The 17,128-nt window shown below is 35.6% G+C and overlaps 1 long non-coding RNA gene across 1 annotated transcript; it reads left to right on the top strand.

The window, feature by feature from the left end:
• The first annotated feature begins 886 nt into the window (after positions 1-886).
• LOC118765418 lies at positions 887-16,195 on the top strand. The gene is made up of 3 exons (XR_005001281.1): positions 887-1,124; positions 3,028-3,037; positions 16,185-16,195. It is a non-coding gene; the product is annotated as an uncharacterized LOC118765418 (long non-coding RNA).
• The last annotated feature ends 933 nt before the right edge of the window (positions 16,196-17,128 follow it).

The following is a 17,128-nucleotide window of genomic DNA, read 5'->3' as shown; positions in this document are numbered from 1 at the left end:
TCCCATAAATAATGTCCGAATAAAGGAAAACAAAAGTAAGGAAAAAGTGATCAATATTACATTCTATTAAAATTTAATCCATTTTATTAAAATTTCCATCATTATCGATGACTTTCTTACATCTACTGATCAGTTTTTTAAAATTTCATTGGTGAAAATCTCTTTTGGTTTTGATGAGAAGAAGTCAGTTTCGACCTCTTTGGGGCTTTTGCGTATTAATCTATCTAAACGATTCTGCAAGCTTCGAAACAAATTGTAATGAGAAGCTGAGGTGTCCGGAGTGAGGGATTTTTCCCCAGCCAAGTTCTTTTATTTTTTTCTGGCGTGATATTTGCAGTGTGGGGTCTTGCGTTATCATGATGAAACACCACACCCTAAAGATTCGACAAATCAGGCCTTTTTTGTACTTCAAAGCAGTATACAAACGCTCTGGTGGTAATAGGTGTGAGCAGTAATTGCTTCTAAAAATAGATGACTCCAATGCAATCCCACCAAACAGAAAGAAGAACCCTTTTGCATTGAGATCCTTTTGGGGTTGTGGTTTGGCCTATTCTAAGCCACAACTAAGCCATTGCCTGCGTCGCTTAACATCTTCATAAAAATAAATTTTTCATTAACAGTCACTAATCTGTCCAAGAGTGAAGAGATGAGCAAAAGTCTACTTAACTCATTGGGACCCATTTTCCGAGTCTGGGTACCTTTCCAAGCTGTTGAAGATGGCGGTGAACATTTGAATGGCTTCGATTGAGCTTGCTTGCCAATTCAACTGACACAACATTATCCTTCTCAAGCTCAGACAAAATAAATTCATTGTCGAATTCAACAGATCGTACTATTCGTGGCTGTCTCTTTGGCTGAAATCACCATTTTTGAACTTTGCAAACTATCTTCTACAACTTCTTTCGTTCAAGCACGCTTCCTTATAGACAGAATGGATATTTCAGGTTGCTTCTACTGCACTGTTTCCCTTTTTGAACTCATTAAACTTTATGTGCCTAAAATACTCCTTCCATACAACCATCTTTGTGGCGTTAATATCAGATCATTTTCTAAAAAGAAATTATATTAAGTTAAAGATTTCCAAATTCATATGAGTATCAATCAATACCATTTGACTTCTCAGAGTACTGTAAAATTTGATAGAAATTATATATTTCGGACACTATTTATGGGCTGACCTGATATATATATATACACAAGAAATGACTGGGGTCAATAAATCCAGGCAGATATCTATAAAGCACCCAGTGTTAAACGAATTTGGTTAACTATATCAAATAATTAGATACAAATTAGTGCAAGTAGAATAAACATCCAAGATAATCCATCATGTATGACAAGTAAATCCAAGTATCATTTCGAAGAATTTCAAGAAATTCGGAGCATACGGCAAGAATAAGAATGAAGAAAATCACATCTTTAATTGGAGATTACACCATACAATACCGATGGTCGTCTCTGTTGTACCGGCATCTTTAGATATAGAAAAAAGTTTTAAATATCACTCAAATGAATAAATCCGAAAATATATATTAAACACAACGTTCTCAAGCCAACCCAAAATTTGTTGGATTTAAAATGAACTAAGAAAATATCTCTAATAGAGAAACGCATATGAAAAGAATGTTAAGGTGAAATATAATATTCTAAGAAAAGCCAGTTTAGAATTTAAGTTTCAATGACGTCAATAAATAATGAAAGAATAAAAAATAAACATAGGGATACTAGGTCACAACAAATAGAAACAGAAATTCTGTTACGACATATAATAATCTATCTTTTAAATGTGCTGAACTTTTTAAGAAAAATTATGCATATAGGCGCAGGCATGAGTATGTGGTAAGAAGCTTGCTTCCCTACTACATAGTTTCGGGTTCAGTCCCACTGCATGGCGCCTTGTCTTCTACTATAACCTCGGGCTGACGAAAGCCTTATGAATGGATTTAGTAGACGGAGACTGAAGCCAGTCGTATATATATATATACATAAAGTGTGTGTGTGTGTGTGTGTGTGTGTGTGTGTGTGTGTGAGAGAGAGAGAGAGAGAGAGAGAGAGAGAGAGAGAGAGAAAGATAGATATAGATATATATGTGTGTGTGTGTGTGTCTTTGTGTCGGCGTTTGTCTCTCACTACCGCTTGACAACCGGTGCTGGTGTGTTTACGTCCCCGTAACTTAGCGGTTCGGCAAAAGAGACCGATAAATAAGTACCGGGTTTAAAAAAAGGAAAGTACTGGACTCGATATATCCAACTAAAAGTTCATCAAGGCGATGTCCTAGCATTGCTTCAGTCTAATGACTGAAACAAGTAAAAAGTATATTATATGAAAGGCAATTATAATTAATGTGTTAATTAGAATTGAAATATTTGAATACTTTTCTATATTCATATGAAAATTTCAATGTAAAATTATCTTTACAATTCATTAATATCAATCTAGAAGTAATTATTATATAATTACTACTAAATGAATATTAACGAATTGAATAGGTTATTTTACATTCCAATGTTCTCACAAATATAGAAAAGCATTTAAATATTTCAATTCTAAATAGCCCATTAATTATAATTGTTTTTCATATGATATACTATTATATCAAATCAAATCAAATGAAAGGCCTCCTATACAAAATAAAATAATTTCTGGAATTAAATATTGCTCAATACAAAATACATGCCTCAATATAGAATTTATAATAAGCATAAATTTCGAAGTGTAATTCTGATGATTTTCACAATTGGTAGAGTCGAAATTAATCCTGCCAGCAATCATCTCAACGTTATATGGGGGAAGGGGGGAATAATTGGGCAAACGATGGCAATGGTATTTCAATGATAATCTAAATAATCTAAATAATAAATGATATAATATAATCTTAAAAAACAAGAAGTTCAAATGGAAAAAATGTCCTGTTTCACAGAAAAAGTGTTCAACAAAATGTTCAAACTTTAAATTTTTCTTTAAAAAAATGTTGCTTTACAGAAAAAGGTTTAATAAAATGTTGAGCCTTCCAAAGTTAGAAACTAGAATCGAAAAAGTAGGCTTCAGAAGTTAGAAGCTAGAATCGAAAAAATAGGTATCATTTGGAACAGTGTTGATGGAATATTTTCTACTTCTTACACATGATGTAGTATCACGGCAGTGTTAGAAAATTTGAGGCTTTTGAGTGATCCCAATAGTCTAGGCTTTCTATGCGAGTTATTCCTTTTCGTGATCAATATATTAGATGCTTTAATTTTTGTTATGTTTCAGTTTGCATTGGGAAACAATAGCGTTCAGCAAAATTCAAGATGAGAGCTGACGAACATAGAGAAGAGAAAGATGATGATACCAAAAATCCCTGTACTGGACACTTCTAAGGATATTTACCAATTCAAATAACTGTTTGTCTTTGTGCCATTTGATCTCATAGTAAATCTCGCCTGTGACCGCGTTCGTATTTAGCTTAACAAACATAACTGCTATGTATTATTCTATCGGTTCAATAACTGCTAAAATTGCTATGATCCAGCTTGAAACAATTGATATCATATTGACACTAATTATTCTATTAAATGAAGTATACAAGGTGCAAGAGCTATTTGAAGACGTATTAGGTAATTTGATGAATTAACTTTAATAAAAGAAACCCAAAAGTATTTTAATAAAAATTTGCGCGTATATTCTCGGTAAGGTTTCTTACAGGACTATTTTATGAATCACCCATCAGCTTCGATGAAAGCTTCAATTCAGAGCTGGAATCGTTGGTATGCCTACACTAAATGGTCCTTATTTATTTCGGACACTGCCAGGAAAATGGCAGCCTTCAGTGAAGCTGTGTATTGAGAGGATATCGAGTAGACTTCCTATCAACAGCGCTCTAAACGTAGTAGTCCACGAGTTTAGAGGCCACAGGTGTTACATGATTGTAACATGCCTGAAATCCATTCGTAGGTTACGTGGTACTGTCTCAACTACTTCACATATCCATAAGTATTAATTCTAAGTTCCTGTCGAAAGATGTGAGGTGGTATGACTCTCATAGTTACTAGAAACTTAATTCGTATCCCACTGAGGACACCAAAAGGATCTGCGCATAACCATGTTAGAATTTTGGTCTTGGCTGAAGGTTCTCTTATCTGATTTGAATTGGCTTTCCATCAGTGCATAAATTTGTATTAAATGTTCTCATGCTCCACAGTTTTGATAGTCCACTCTAACAGCTGAAGTTCTTTGCCAATGGCTTTCATTGATTTTCCAGGATCATCATTTATATATAAACCAGCAGAAAGTTTCCTCTATGGCATTTATCAGAATATCAGTGAAATAAATACAACAAAAACGATCGAAGTGACATCATGCGCAATCACTTTCACTTTGGTTAAAGTTTTCAAAAGTAAGAGAGCAAGTGGGGGTGGGGTGGGGTGTATGTAGTGTTACTTCATCTTTTATGAGGTTGCTGTTGTTGTTGTTGCTGTTTTTGCTGCTGTTGCTAACGTTGCTCTAGTTATTATTATTGCTGCTGCTGTTGTTGTTTAGCTACAAGTCAATCCTGATCGCGCAGTCTTATAATCAAAGACATCCCAACAAACCATAACCATCCCGCCCATCATTTTGTCTCTAAGGCGACATCGTCCAGTATATGAGACACCTTCATAAAATAACTCCACATTTATATGAACGCAGTAGAAACTGTTTAGCTTTGGCGCCACTCCCAAATTTCTGTGGACTGTCATCTGTAATTGTCCATGTGAAGCTAAAATGATATTGCAAGGATTGTGATTTAAGAGGCAGGAAATCCTTCTTGAAGTAGTCGTTGACCTTCAACGAACTTACAAATGGTCACTGTTTACACATGTGATAGTTCAGATGACAGGAATGTATGGAAAATAGGAGTATCAACTGCATCGATCTAACACACACACACACACGCACACACACATACACACACACAGACACACACAAACACACACACACACACACACACACACACACACACACACACATACACTCTCTCTCTCTCTTTCTCTCCCTCTTTCTTTCCCTCTTTCTCTCTCTCTCTTTCTCTCTCTCTTTCTCTCTCTTCTCTCTCTCTCTCTCTCTCTCTTGAAGCACAAAAAGACAAGAGAGAACAAGCAACACAATTACCTTTATACATAAAAATAACTATTCTAAACATAAATAGTTTAATATAGATACATAAAAACTCAAAAACATTTCGAGAGGAATAAGTTAGGGAATTAATATCTTTGCACAGCTCAGTATAGGAACTCATTGTAAACTCCTCTTGTAATTTTTATGTTACATTCGCGATTAGGATAATATTCAGCAAAAACCTGCAGCACTTCGCCTACATTTGCCACTCCTTTAGCAATAATCATTGTAGTCAATTTAAGTGGTGTAAATAGAACATACGTTGTCTTATCTGTATCCTCAGCTTGTTCTTAAAATATCACGTGCTTAGACATCTACTGATTGCCATTTCATTTATCAGCTCTTCACCATAATATGGACACTTATACACATGGAATGTACATCAATGTTATATATATATATATATATATTATCAATGATTCATTGTTATAGAATTTCTAAAATTTCTCCCTCCAAGTTTCTCTTCTGTTCCCGAATTCATATGTTCTAATTTTTTACTCGTTCAATTTACTACATTTTTCGTTTTTATTCCTTCCTTTTCTCTTCTATTTATAAGCTTTACGCTCACCTCTGTCACATTCCTCTTGCCATTCAGACGCCTCACTAATTTTCTTCCTAATCTTTCCTTATTTTCATAGAACTTAATCTCATAGAACTAATTTTTTCTTACACCAGAGTTGTATTGTACACCGTTGCTCCTCTCTTTCTTCAACATTAGACCATCTCACACCCATATCCTGATGGAGGGTATTCTCTTGGTTGCACGTCGCTGAACGGTTTCCAGACGATTAATATCCTGGGCAAGATAGGGGTTCCAGACCAGTGATGCAAATTCCAGGTGAGGTCGCACCATAGCTATATAAAGCCGCAGATAGATATCCGGAGAGCTGCTCACAAAGGACTTGGTGAGTGATGCCAAGACACCCTCAGCCTTCTTGGCAATTTTAGCAATGTGTGTTGTCCAACGCAAATCGCTGTCGACAATAATGCCCAGGTCACGTTCACAAGAAGACTTTTTGGATCTTTTCGGTTTGAACGGCAGTTTTTTCTAGCGGTGTCATATGAAATTGTCACCCATAATTATGCCCCGAGTATCAATCTATTGCATTTCAATCTGTTTTAGGGTTAGTTAGGGTTAGGGTAGGGTGGGGGAAGGGTATCAATTGCTGCATTGTGTCCATGTTTGATTGTAATAAAGGTCTATAGTGTACAGGATCTGTCCTCTTTATTTCGAGGTACAGCTTGATGTCATCTGCATATTTCAGCACTGTAGCATTCTTTAAGTTGGAATCTATGTCATTAACATGCAACAAATAAAAGGGGGATCAAGAACAGATCCCTGTGGTACACCAGATGCCATCCTATAGGGTGAAGAGGGCTGTCCTAGAACTGTGACAACCTCTTTTCGGCCGATAATGAAGGACTTCAACCAGTTATAGAGATAATCTCTTACACCCATTGCAGAGAGTTTCATCATAAGTCTTTTGTGTGGCACAGAATTAAAATCCTTAGCAAAGTCCAGGTAAACAAAATCCATCCAGGATCCGCGATCAGTGATTCGGGTAATGTCCTCAAGAAACTCGATGAGTTGATTACAGCAGCTGGAGTTAGGAATAAATCCAAATTGTTACGGCTGGATGAGGCTGTGAGACTTCCAGAAGTTCCAGAGGGTTTCTCTGGCACAGGATTCCATCAGTTTGGCGATGCAGCTAGTAAGACTGACGGGGCGATAGTTGACAGGCGATGTGCGGTCATCTTTTTTGAACAGAGGGATAACACTGGCAGTTTTCCATTGCTCTGGAGTAACGCCATTGTCAAGACAGAATTGAAAGAATAGTGAAAGTTGGTTCAGATGAAAGTACCCACCGCGTTTGAGAAGTAGGTATGTAACACCATCGAGACCAGGAGAGGCATAGTTACGTTTATTCTTAAGGTGGCATTGTAACATTGCTGGTGGAAATATATGTATGTATGTATGTATGTATGTATGTATGTATGTATGTATGTGTATGTATGTATGTATGTATGTATGTATGTATGTATGTATAGTCAGTTCAAATAAACGAATAAAAACGGACAACATGAGGACTTGCACAAGAAATGTATTCGCTTGACACTCGGTGAAAAGAAAGAGTTTGACGTTTCGAGCATAGCTCTTCGTTGGAAAGAGAAAGGGAAAAGTCTAAAGATGGAAAATAAATCGTCAACGGCACGTATGTAGTTATATTGCTGAAGTCAAACTCTCTCCTTTCACCGAACATTTCTTATGTACGTCGTCATGTGGTTTGTTTTCATTCGTTTATTTGAATTGTTAATTTGAATTGACTATTTGCTGTAAGCTCACACGGACCGTCCTCGTCCGCCCAACTTATGTGGTGTTCCTGATTCATGGATTTCTTACTCTAACCTTTGGATTACGTTACTTTTAAATTCCATCGAAGTACGTTGTTTCTGTACCTTTGATCATATATATATATATATATATATATATATATATATATATATATATATATATATATACGCGTATCTTCTATCTTTCACTTGCTTCACAGTGACACTTATTCTGCCAAACAACTTTTACCGAACCACTAAGTTACAGGGACGTAAACACGCTAACACCGGTTGTCAAGTGGTGATGGGGACAAACGCAGACGCCCCATCCCCAACACATATATTGATTGTGACCATGCTTGGGCACCGCCTTGAGTGTTTTAGTCGGACAAATCGACCACGGGACTTATTTTTGAAGTTTAGCACTTATTCTGCCAAACAACTTTTACCGAACCACTAAGTTACAGGGACGTAAACACGCTAACACCGGTTGTCAAGTGATGATGGGAACAAACGCAGACGCCCCATCCCCAACACATATATATATATAGACGACGGGCTTCTTCCATTCTACGTCTACTAAATTCACGCACAAAGCTTTGGTCGGCCCGAGGCTATAGAAGAAGACACCCAAGGTGCCACACAGTGGAACCGAACTCGGAACCATGTGATTGAGAAGCAAGTGTCTTACCACAGAGCCATACTTGCGCGCACACTTACACAAAGATACATATTTATAGACTAGCCTAAGGCGACCCGCTCTACGCGCGGGTGAGGGTGTGGTTGTTACTTTCTGTTGCTTCCTTTGTTTCTTATCGCCACATTATCCCTCTTTGTTTCTCTCTCCTTTCTCTCTCACTTTCCCACTCTCTTACTCTTCCTTTCTCTCGGACTCTCCCTCGATTTCTCTTATGCGTGCACGTAAAATCACAAAAATAATTCAAAATTGCTTTAAATTTTGGGAAATTTGATACTTTTTTCTGGTATATTTTGACGGTTCATATTATATATATATATATATATATATATATATATATATATATATGTATATACTTATATACATATATATATATATATAAATTAACACAATATATCTGATTAATAATATCTGTTATGATTGTGCGGTGGTGGTGGGTGATGATAATTCACCGTTCTAAAAGACCTGTGGCAGGAATATTTAAACTTTTGCGACTGTCAACGCTTTCTCTCAATAGATACAGAGAGAGGTACAGTGAGAGAGGTGGTGGGAGAAAGAGTGACAGAGAGACGAAGTTGTCAAACGTCGTTATAGAGAGAAGGGAAGGCAGCAAAGAGAGAGATTGAGGAAGATAGGGTGATATCCGAAAGGGAGAAACGACAAACACTTGTCAAAGTCTGGGTTTTGTTTCCCTAGTTTCACAGTTTTTGAGATAGGGGTTTCTAACCTAGTCCAGTCGCTTGCTTCTTCGTCTCTTTTTACATGTCCCTGTCAATTTTGGAGCTAATCCGACCCCATCTACCGGCCCTTAAACCGTTCCCATCCCAAAATGAGACAAACAAATTTTTCGCATTTCAGCTTTATAGATATTGATAAGGAAATAATTTTATTCTCAAACGCAGGATAATGCTAATTATATAGCATGAACAGGATAAACTACCCCTATTTTTCAGAAAAATGTGTCGGCTCTTACATTTGTGATGTTCTGCTAGGGTCAAGTTATCAGGGTAGAGACGGTGCTGGCGTTTTCCTGCGGTTATATAGGCATCTAAAGTGATTAGCGAGAGCATAGTATACGCTACCAACTTTGGTATTGAAATTTAATCATCAAGGTACTTTCCCTGATTATCTATGGCTTCCTTCCATCTATTTACCAAATGGTAGTCTGAAGGAGCAAGGTCGGGGGAATAAGGTGGATGAGGAATTTTTTCCCAACTAAGCTCTTCGATCTTCTGTGATGTGATCTTCGCAGTGTGGGGTCACGCATTGTCCTGATGAAACATCACTCCTTTTCGATTCACTAAAGCGAGTCTTTTTTTCTTCAAGCTAGGCTCAAATTGCTGACAGTAGACTTGAGCATTGATTGTTGCATTAGGTGGTAGCAATTCAAAGAATCTTTTTCCCATGAAGTTCCTTTTTCGTTTGTGGTTGAACTTTTTCCGATTTTACCAAGCCACTGTTTACGACGTTTAACATTTCGATAAAAGATCCATTTTTCGTCACCAGTCACAAGTCTATTCAAAAAGGGTGAAATGAGTTCGCGAGAATGGAGAGAAGAGCAGATGTCAATTCATGAGGCACCTAATTTCCAAGTTTAGGAACCTTTCCAAGTTGTTGAACATGACGATGAACGGTTGTATGGTGTGAACTAAGCTTTATTGCCAATTCAACTGATAATGCAAGATTTTCTGCAAGTAATGCCTCAAGGAGCTTATCGTCAAACTCAACTGAACGTCCTGTTCGATCTTCATCTTCAAGGTTGAAATCTCCACTTCTGAATTTTGCAAACTATCTTCTGCAAATTCTTTCATTCAAGCATTATTTCACATAAAATGAGTGTATGTTTCGAGTCGCTTCGGCTGCAGAGTTTCCTTTTTTGCACTCATAGAGCATTATGTGCCTCAAATGCTCTTTGGATACTTCCATGTTAGAAAGGGCTTTGATCAAAGAAATTTTAATTCTATTATTCTGTAAAAGAATACTTTATTAGTTTAAATGTACACAAATGCATAAAAATAATTTTTAATTCCATTAGACATTCTAAAATACTATTAAATTTCATTAAATTTTAAAAAAGGTAAAATCTGACAGAACTTATGAGATGACCTGATTTATATATATATAGGGAGAATTCACAAAAAAAACAACAAAAGACGAAGACGAAGACAACAAAAAGATGTATTTGTGTAGCGCTCGGGAAGTGAAAAAGTCTTTAACGTTTCGAGCCTACCTATATATATATATATATTGGGTCATCCTATTACTAATGCGGTTTTTTCAATTACATGAACTAAAAGTCGGAGAGAGACAGGATAAACTACCTGTATCAGCTTGCTATAAAGACAGGTAGTAATTTTACCTTGTCTTATTCTTAGTGCAAGGTTTGAAGAGTGTAGTTCGATTTTAACAGATATTTTCTCAAAGCTATAATAGAAGTAACAAAGGAGTATATTCAGCATATTTTGCTTTGTGAGTTCAATAAAGGCAACAATGCAACGGTAAGTGCGAGGAATATTAATGCAGTATATGGGGATCGGACAATAAGCGTGAGCCAGAGTCATTTTGAGCTGGAAACTACAGCCTAAAGAAGAGCCTCGTCATGGAACATCTGTAGAGCTCGACGAGGACGTCCTGCAAACCCTGGTGAAACAAAATCTCATCATAAATGTTGAGGAACTAGCAGAGAAGTTTGGATTTAGTCATTCAACTATTCATCGACACACGTATTCGATCGGAAAAGTCAGCAAATTGTGTCAATGGGTTCCTCACAAACTTTCCGAGTCTAATTGCGCGCATAGAGTGAATGACTGCTCTTCTTTGCTGTCACATCTCACGAATGAACCTTTTTTAGACCGAATAGTGACTGGTGATGAGAAATGGGTTCTCTATAAAAATATCGAGCGCTGAAGACAGTGGGTAGGGAAAGGAGAAATACCGGCATCCCAGGCTAAAGAAGGTTTTCACCCACGTAAGGTGTTGTTATCTGTTTTGTGGGATATGGAAGATTTAGTCCACTTTGAACTTTTAATCCCAAACCAAACGATAACAAAGGAGGTCTACTGCGAGCAGCTTGAGCGGCTTAAGTCAGAGGTAGAAGAAAAACGACCATCTTTGTTTTCAAGACGAAAGGTGTTCTTCCATCAGGATAATGCTCAGCCACATACAGCGAGGATGACATTCCAAAGGCTGGAGCAGTTTGAATGGGAAACGATGCCCTACCCACCATATTCATCTGATTATCATTCATTCCGCAGTCTTCAAAATCATTTGAATGGAAAAAATATTAATTCTGTAGACTATGTCAGAACAGTACAGGAGGAATATTTTTCGTCACGGACAAGTGAATTTTGGAAACAGAGCCTTGCAAGTCTACCAGATAGATGGAAGAGCATTGTAGAAAATGAAGGAGAGTATATTTTAGATTAAAAAAGAACTTTGTCTTAATTTTGAAAAATAGAAGTATAAAATGCTGCATTATTTATGGCATAACTCTCTCTCTCTCTCTCTCTCTCTCTCTCTCTCTCTCTATATATATATATATATATATATATATATAATATATATATATATATATATATATATATATATATATATACTAGCAGTATCGCCCGGCGTTGCTCGGTTGTAAGGGAAATAACTATATAAGCATTTTTAGAGAGTTATAGCCAAAAAATAGCAAAAAAAATGCATTAAAAATTGAAAAAAAATTAAGGTAATTTTTTTTAAATCGTTGACACATCGTAATATTTTTAGAGAGTTACTTCCCTTATATAAAAGCGAAAAAAATGCATTAAAATGGAAAAATATGATGGTAAATTTTTTTTAAATCGTAGACTCATCGTAGACGCGCGCTAATACCCAGAAGGGCTCGATATGAATCACGACTATAAGATACCCGCTTTTGGTTAAACTGCACCGCAAAATGTGGGAGTAATTACGAATGTAAATCGAAGGGGACAGACACACAACTTCACTCTTGTATAAAGATGCTTTTTTTTCAGTCATAGAGTTAGATTTATGAAGGTCTTCAGTAGAAAATCCTTCGAATTCTGACTCGCTGCTTGATATAATGAAATTCGTATCCATTTTTTGTCAGAATTACAAATTTTGAAAACACAATAGGAACAAATTTCGGAAAAAAATCTCCCATAATTCACGGAATTAAAATTACACTTCGATTTTTGTACAAAACTGTATTTGAAGTGTTTACGAAGTATAATACGTGTTTTCACGAATGTACTAAAGAGATTTACTCTGATATTCTCATTTAAATATGAATAGGTAAATTCGGGCGGTTTGGTAACGAAAGGGTTTATATAAGTGTCGTCTGTTTATACATAAACACTGTTTCATAGTTTCAGTTTAGTCTTCCTCAAATCACTGTCGCTAATTTACTCTCTTCCAAGAACATTTTCACTCACTGTTATCTGTTAGCTTCCCATACATTTTACTCATGTATCTATCAGCGTGATAGACAGAAACAAATATTACATTTACTTTCATTTTATTCGTTGCCCACTGTGTGTGTGCGTTTGCGTGTGGTGTAAACCAGACTAAGAAAAGCATTTGACACACACACCAGAATGTGAGTTTTCTGTAAATTTTGCTTAATTGGAGTTTAAATTTTAAAAACTGGACCTGGCATGACGCGATGCATTGTACTCTTAAAACTGCTAGGTAAATTGTAATTGAAGAAATCCTATATTGTAGATTTGTATAACTCCCAAAGGGAGGCAGCTAAAATCTGCCTTTTATAATAAGAGATATATCTCTTATCTCTTATTATAAAAGGCAGATTTTAGCTGCCTCCCTTTGGGAGTTATACAAATCTACAATATAGGATTTCTTCAATTACAATTTACCTAGCAGTTTTAAGAGTACAATGCATCGCGTCATGCCAGGTCCAGTTTTTAAAATTTAAACTCCAATTAAGCAAAATTTACAGAAAACTCACATTCTGGTGTGTGTGTCAAATGCTTTTCTTAGTCTGGTTTACACCACACGCAAACGCACACACACAGTGGGCAACGAATAAAATGAAAGTAAATGTAATATTTGTTTCTGTCTATCACGCTGATAGATACATGAGTAAAATGTATGGAAGCTAACAGATAACAGTGAGTGAAAATGTTCTTGGAAGAGAGTAATTAGCGACAGTGATTTGAGGAAGACTAAACTGAAACTATGAAACAGTGTTTATGTATAAACAGACGACACTTATATAAACCCTTTCGTTACCAAACCGCCCGAATTTACCTATTCATATTTAAATGAGAATATCAGAGTAAATCTCTTTAGTACATTCGTGAAAACACGTATTATACTTCGTAAACACTTCAAATACAGTTTTGTACAAAAATCGAAGTGTAATTTTAATTCCGTGAATTATGGGAGATTTTTTCCGAAATTTGATCCTATTGTGTTTTCAAAATTTGTAATTCTGACAAAAAATGGATACGAATTTCATTATATCAAGCAGCGAGTCAGAATTCGAAGGATTTTCTACTGAAGACCTTCATAAATCTAACTCTATGACTGAAAAAAAAAGCATCTTTATACAAGAGTGAAGTTGTGTGTCTGTCCCCTTCGATTTACATTCGTAATTACTCCCACATTTTGCGGTGCAGTTTAACCAAAAGCGGGTATCTTATAGTCGTGATTCATATCGAGCCCTTCTGGGTATTAGCGCGCGTCTACGATGAGTCTACGATTTAAAAAAAATTTACCATCATATTTTTCCATTTTAGTGCATTTTTTTCGCTTTTATATAAGGGAAGTAACTCTCTAAAAATATCTACGATGTGCCAACGATTTAAAAAAAAATTACCTTAATTTTTTTTCAATTTTTAATGCATTTTTTTTGCTATTTTTTGGCTATAACTCTCTAAAAATGCTTATATAGTTATTTCCCTTACAACCGAGCAACGCCGGGCGATACTGCTAGTATATATATATATGTATGTATGTATGTATGTATGTATGTATGTATGTATGTATGTATGTATGTGTGTGTGTATGTATGTATGTATGTGTGTATGCATGTATGTATGTATGTATGTATGTATGTATGTGTGTGTATGTATGTATGTATGTGTGTATGCATGTATGTATATATGTATATGTGCGTGTCGGTCATGCACCGACACACCGTCTTCTTTGTGTCTTATTTTGCCTTTCTTATTCGCGCATGTCAATTTGAGCAATATTATCAATTAGGGGTCGAAATATTGATGATTTTTGGTTGATATCAAAAAGGATACCTGATGAGCGTGTCCACATCTATTATTTGTTTCTATTTTTGCTTTCGGTATATTCCATTGCTGTCCACCAGTCCTTCAATGCCATATTTACTACACACACACACGCACACACACGCATATATACATACATACACATATATATATAAAACGCACACATGCACATACACACACACACACACACACACACACACACACACACTCACACCACTATGTGGTAATACTTCAACAAGTAGAAAAGTACTCGATTAGCGAAGAGAATAAAGATGATCTTAAATTATATAACACCATAAATCTTGAAATTACAGCTATCCAGGGTTCCCTGATCGAAATAATTATATTTGCCACTATTTATCAAGATGGAAACAAAACCGCTTGTCTTTTGTCTTTTGAGCAGATAACGTTTAAACAAGAAACGCTTGTATTGAAGAAGACAAAAAGGAAAAACGCAGGGGAGATAACCTATCTTACAATAATTCGATGTTAAGCAGACGTAAACCAGATGTTTATGGATAACTAAGCGTCCAGTGGTCTACTTTTAAATTCCGACAAGATGTATTTTTTGAAATGTGGACATAAAAATTTAAAAAAACCTCGTTCCTCGAATTTATTTATTCGTTGTATGTTCTCAAGTGTTTTAATACAGTTTCTCAAGCGAACAAACTTAACAACTTTTAAACCCGTTAATATAGGATCTGGATAGAGAGGGGAGTTTCCGTTTGATATCAAAATTGTCCCTTAGTCTTTAAGCTTCCAGATTAGACTCGAAAAGTTTGTCGAATGTCTCTTATAAACAGTACCTAAAATTCGAAAAATGGTTGTTATATCTAGTTTCAAACTTTCCTTCCATAGCTCCGATATAAAGTTTGTTATTTGTACGGCCATTGTCTTAGTTTGCTGAAACCTACACTTCATAAACACAAGAAGCGTAACAAGCGAACGAATAAGCAGAATTATATATAGACCAGTGGGACCCGTGTAGATTCCATGAAATGAAAAAGATTAAGAGGACCTATTTAGGAAAGAAAAGATGATTTGCCTTTTTATAGCATTCCTAGTCTAGTTTTCTTTAAATATACTTCGTCTACATTCATTTCTTCGCGTCTCTTTGCGTGTTTTTATTTTTACTTTTTATTGTTGTTCCTCTATGATCCGTGCTCTATATCTTGGCATCCTTTTCCAAACAGCTTGCAACAGTCTTTCTTGTGAATCTATAGTTTAGGCTAAATCAACCCTTATAAACAAATATCAATTTCAAGCGAGCAGACGATAAATAGCACTGATGCGTATGCGTTAAGTGATGGGTGCTATAAAGAATTACCTTTACATCAATAAAATACTTTTCACTATCAACATATCACTACCAGCACCACTACATCCACCACGATTATGATCACAATCACCATACATGCATGTATGTATGTATGTATGTATGTATGTATGTATGTATGTATGTATGTATGTATGTATGTATGTATGTATGTATGTATGTATGTATGTATGTATGTATGTATGTATCTGTCTATCTGTCTATCTTGTTCTGATAAGAATAGGATGGTGTTGAATCCCTCTCTGTAGTATTTTAATCGATTAAATATGGAATCGATTAATTTGTGTTTAAGTGTTCATTGATGCATTTTGAGAAATGCGATTCTATTTGAAACGTATGCAGCTGATCGATCATGAATAAATCACTATTCTTTTGTATTTTTCCATTATACTCTGTGACTATATACAGTATTTAAACTGTATCTACACAGAGTCAGAAACTGAATTTACAACCCATGTGGATTACTGTGGCATTCACCAGACAATTAAGATAGTCGGATTTTATGCTTGCACAGTGTTTATAAATTATTCTTTAACGTCTTTTTCATCATTATATATGTACATACATCCATACACACATACGCACACATACGCACACATACGCACACACACGCACACTCACACAAACAAAGAGTGCTCAGCTAGCTATTCATCAGGCCGAAGATACCTTAATTATACGAAGGTTATATTGTCGTTAAGGAATCCCAAGATAACTCGCCGGAGATCTTTGGCGAGTTGCCCCACGTTATGTAATTATTATGATGAGTAGCTAGCTGAGTACCTTTTGTTGAGTAATTATTACATCAGAGGATCTGCTAGCTAGGAAACATATGTAGCCTGTATTTAAACTCCTCTACTCTCCTAATTTGGATTTTTATTTGCATTCATAGCAATTCAACTTGTTTTTTCAGTTTATCGAACTTCGATATGTGAAAAACCTACAACCTGCAACGCCAATAAATTATTATTGTTCCTGAACGTTGTTTTTTATAGCAACCACAGACTGCTCAAACCTTACAAACTTCTTATACTTAGATTCGTGGATCTTATAATCACACACACACACACACACACACATGTATATAAGTATATATGTATTTATGTATGTATGTTTCATTATGTGTGTATATGTGTGACTATGTATGCATATATATATATATATATATATATATATATATATATATATATATATATATATATATATATATATATATATATATATATAGATATATATATGTATGTATGTATGTATGTATGTATTTATGTATGAGTATGTATGTACATATGTATGTGTGTATTGCTACTATTCCGATTATTTTAATATCAAAGACCGTATGTTAAGGCAGAGAGCTAGCAGACATTTGCACACCGGGCAATGATG

Source organism: Octopus sinensis, linkage group LG11 (genome assembly GCF_006345805.1).
Source record: "Octopus sinensis linkage group LG11, ASM634580v1, whole genome shotgun sequence".
In the NCBI taxonomy this organism is placed as follows: domain Eukaryota; kingdom Metazoa; phylum Mollusca; class Cephalopoda; order Octopoda; family Octopodidae; genus Octopus; species Octopus sinensis.
The sequence above is the reverse complement of the archived record's forward strand: the minus strand, read 5'-3'. Positions and strand labels throughout refer to the sequence as shown.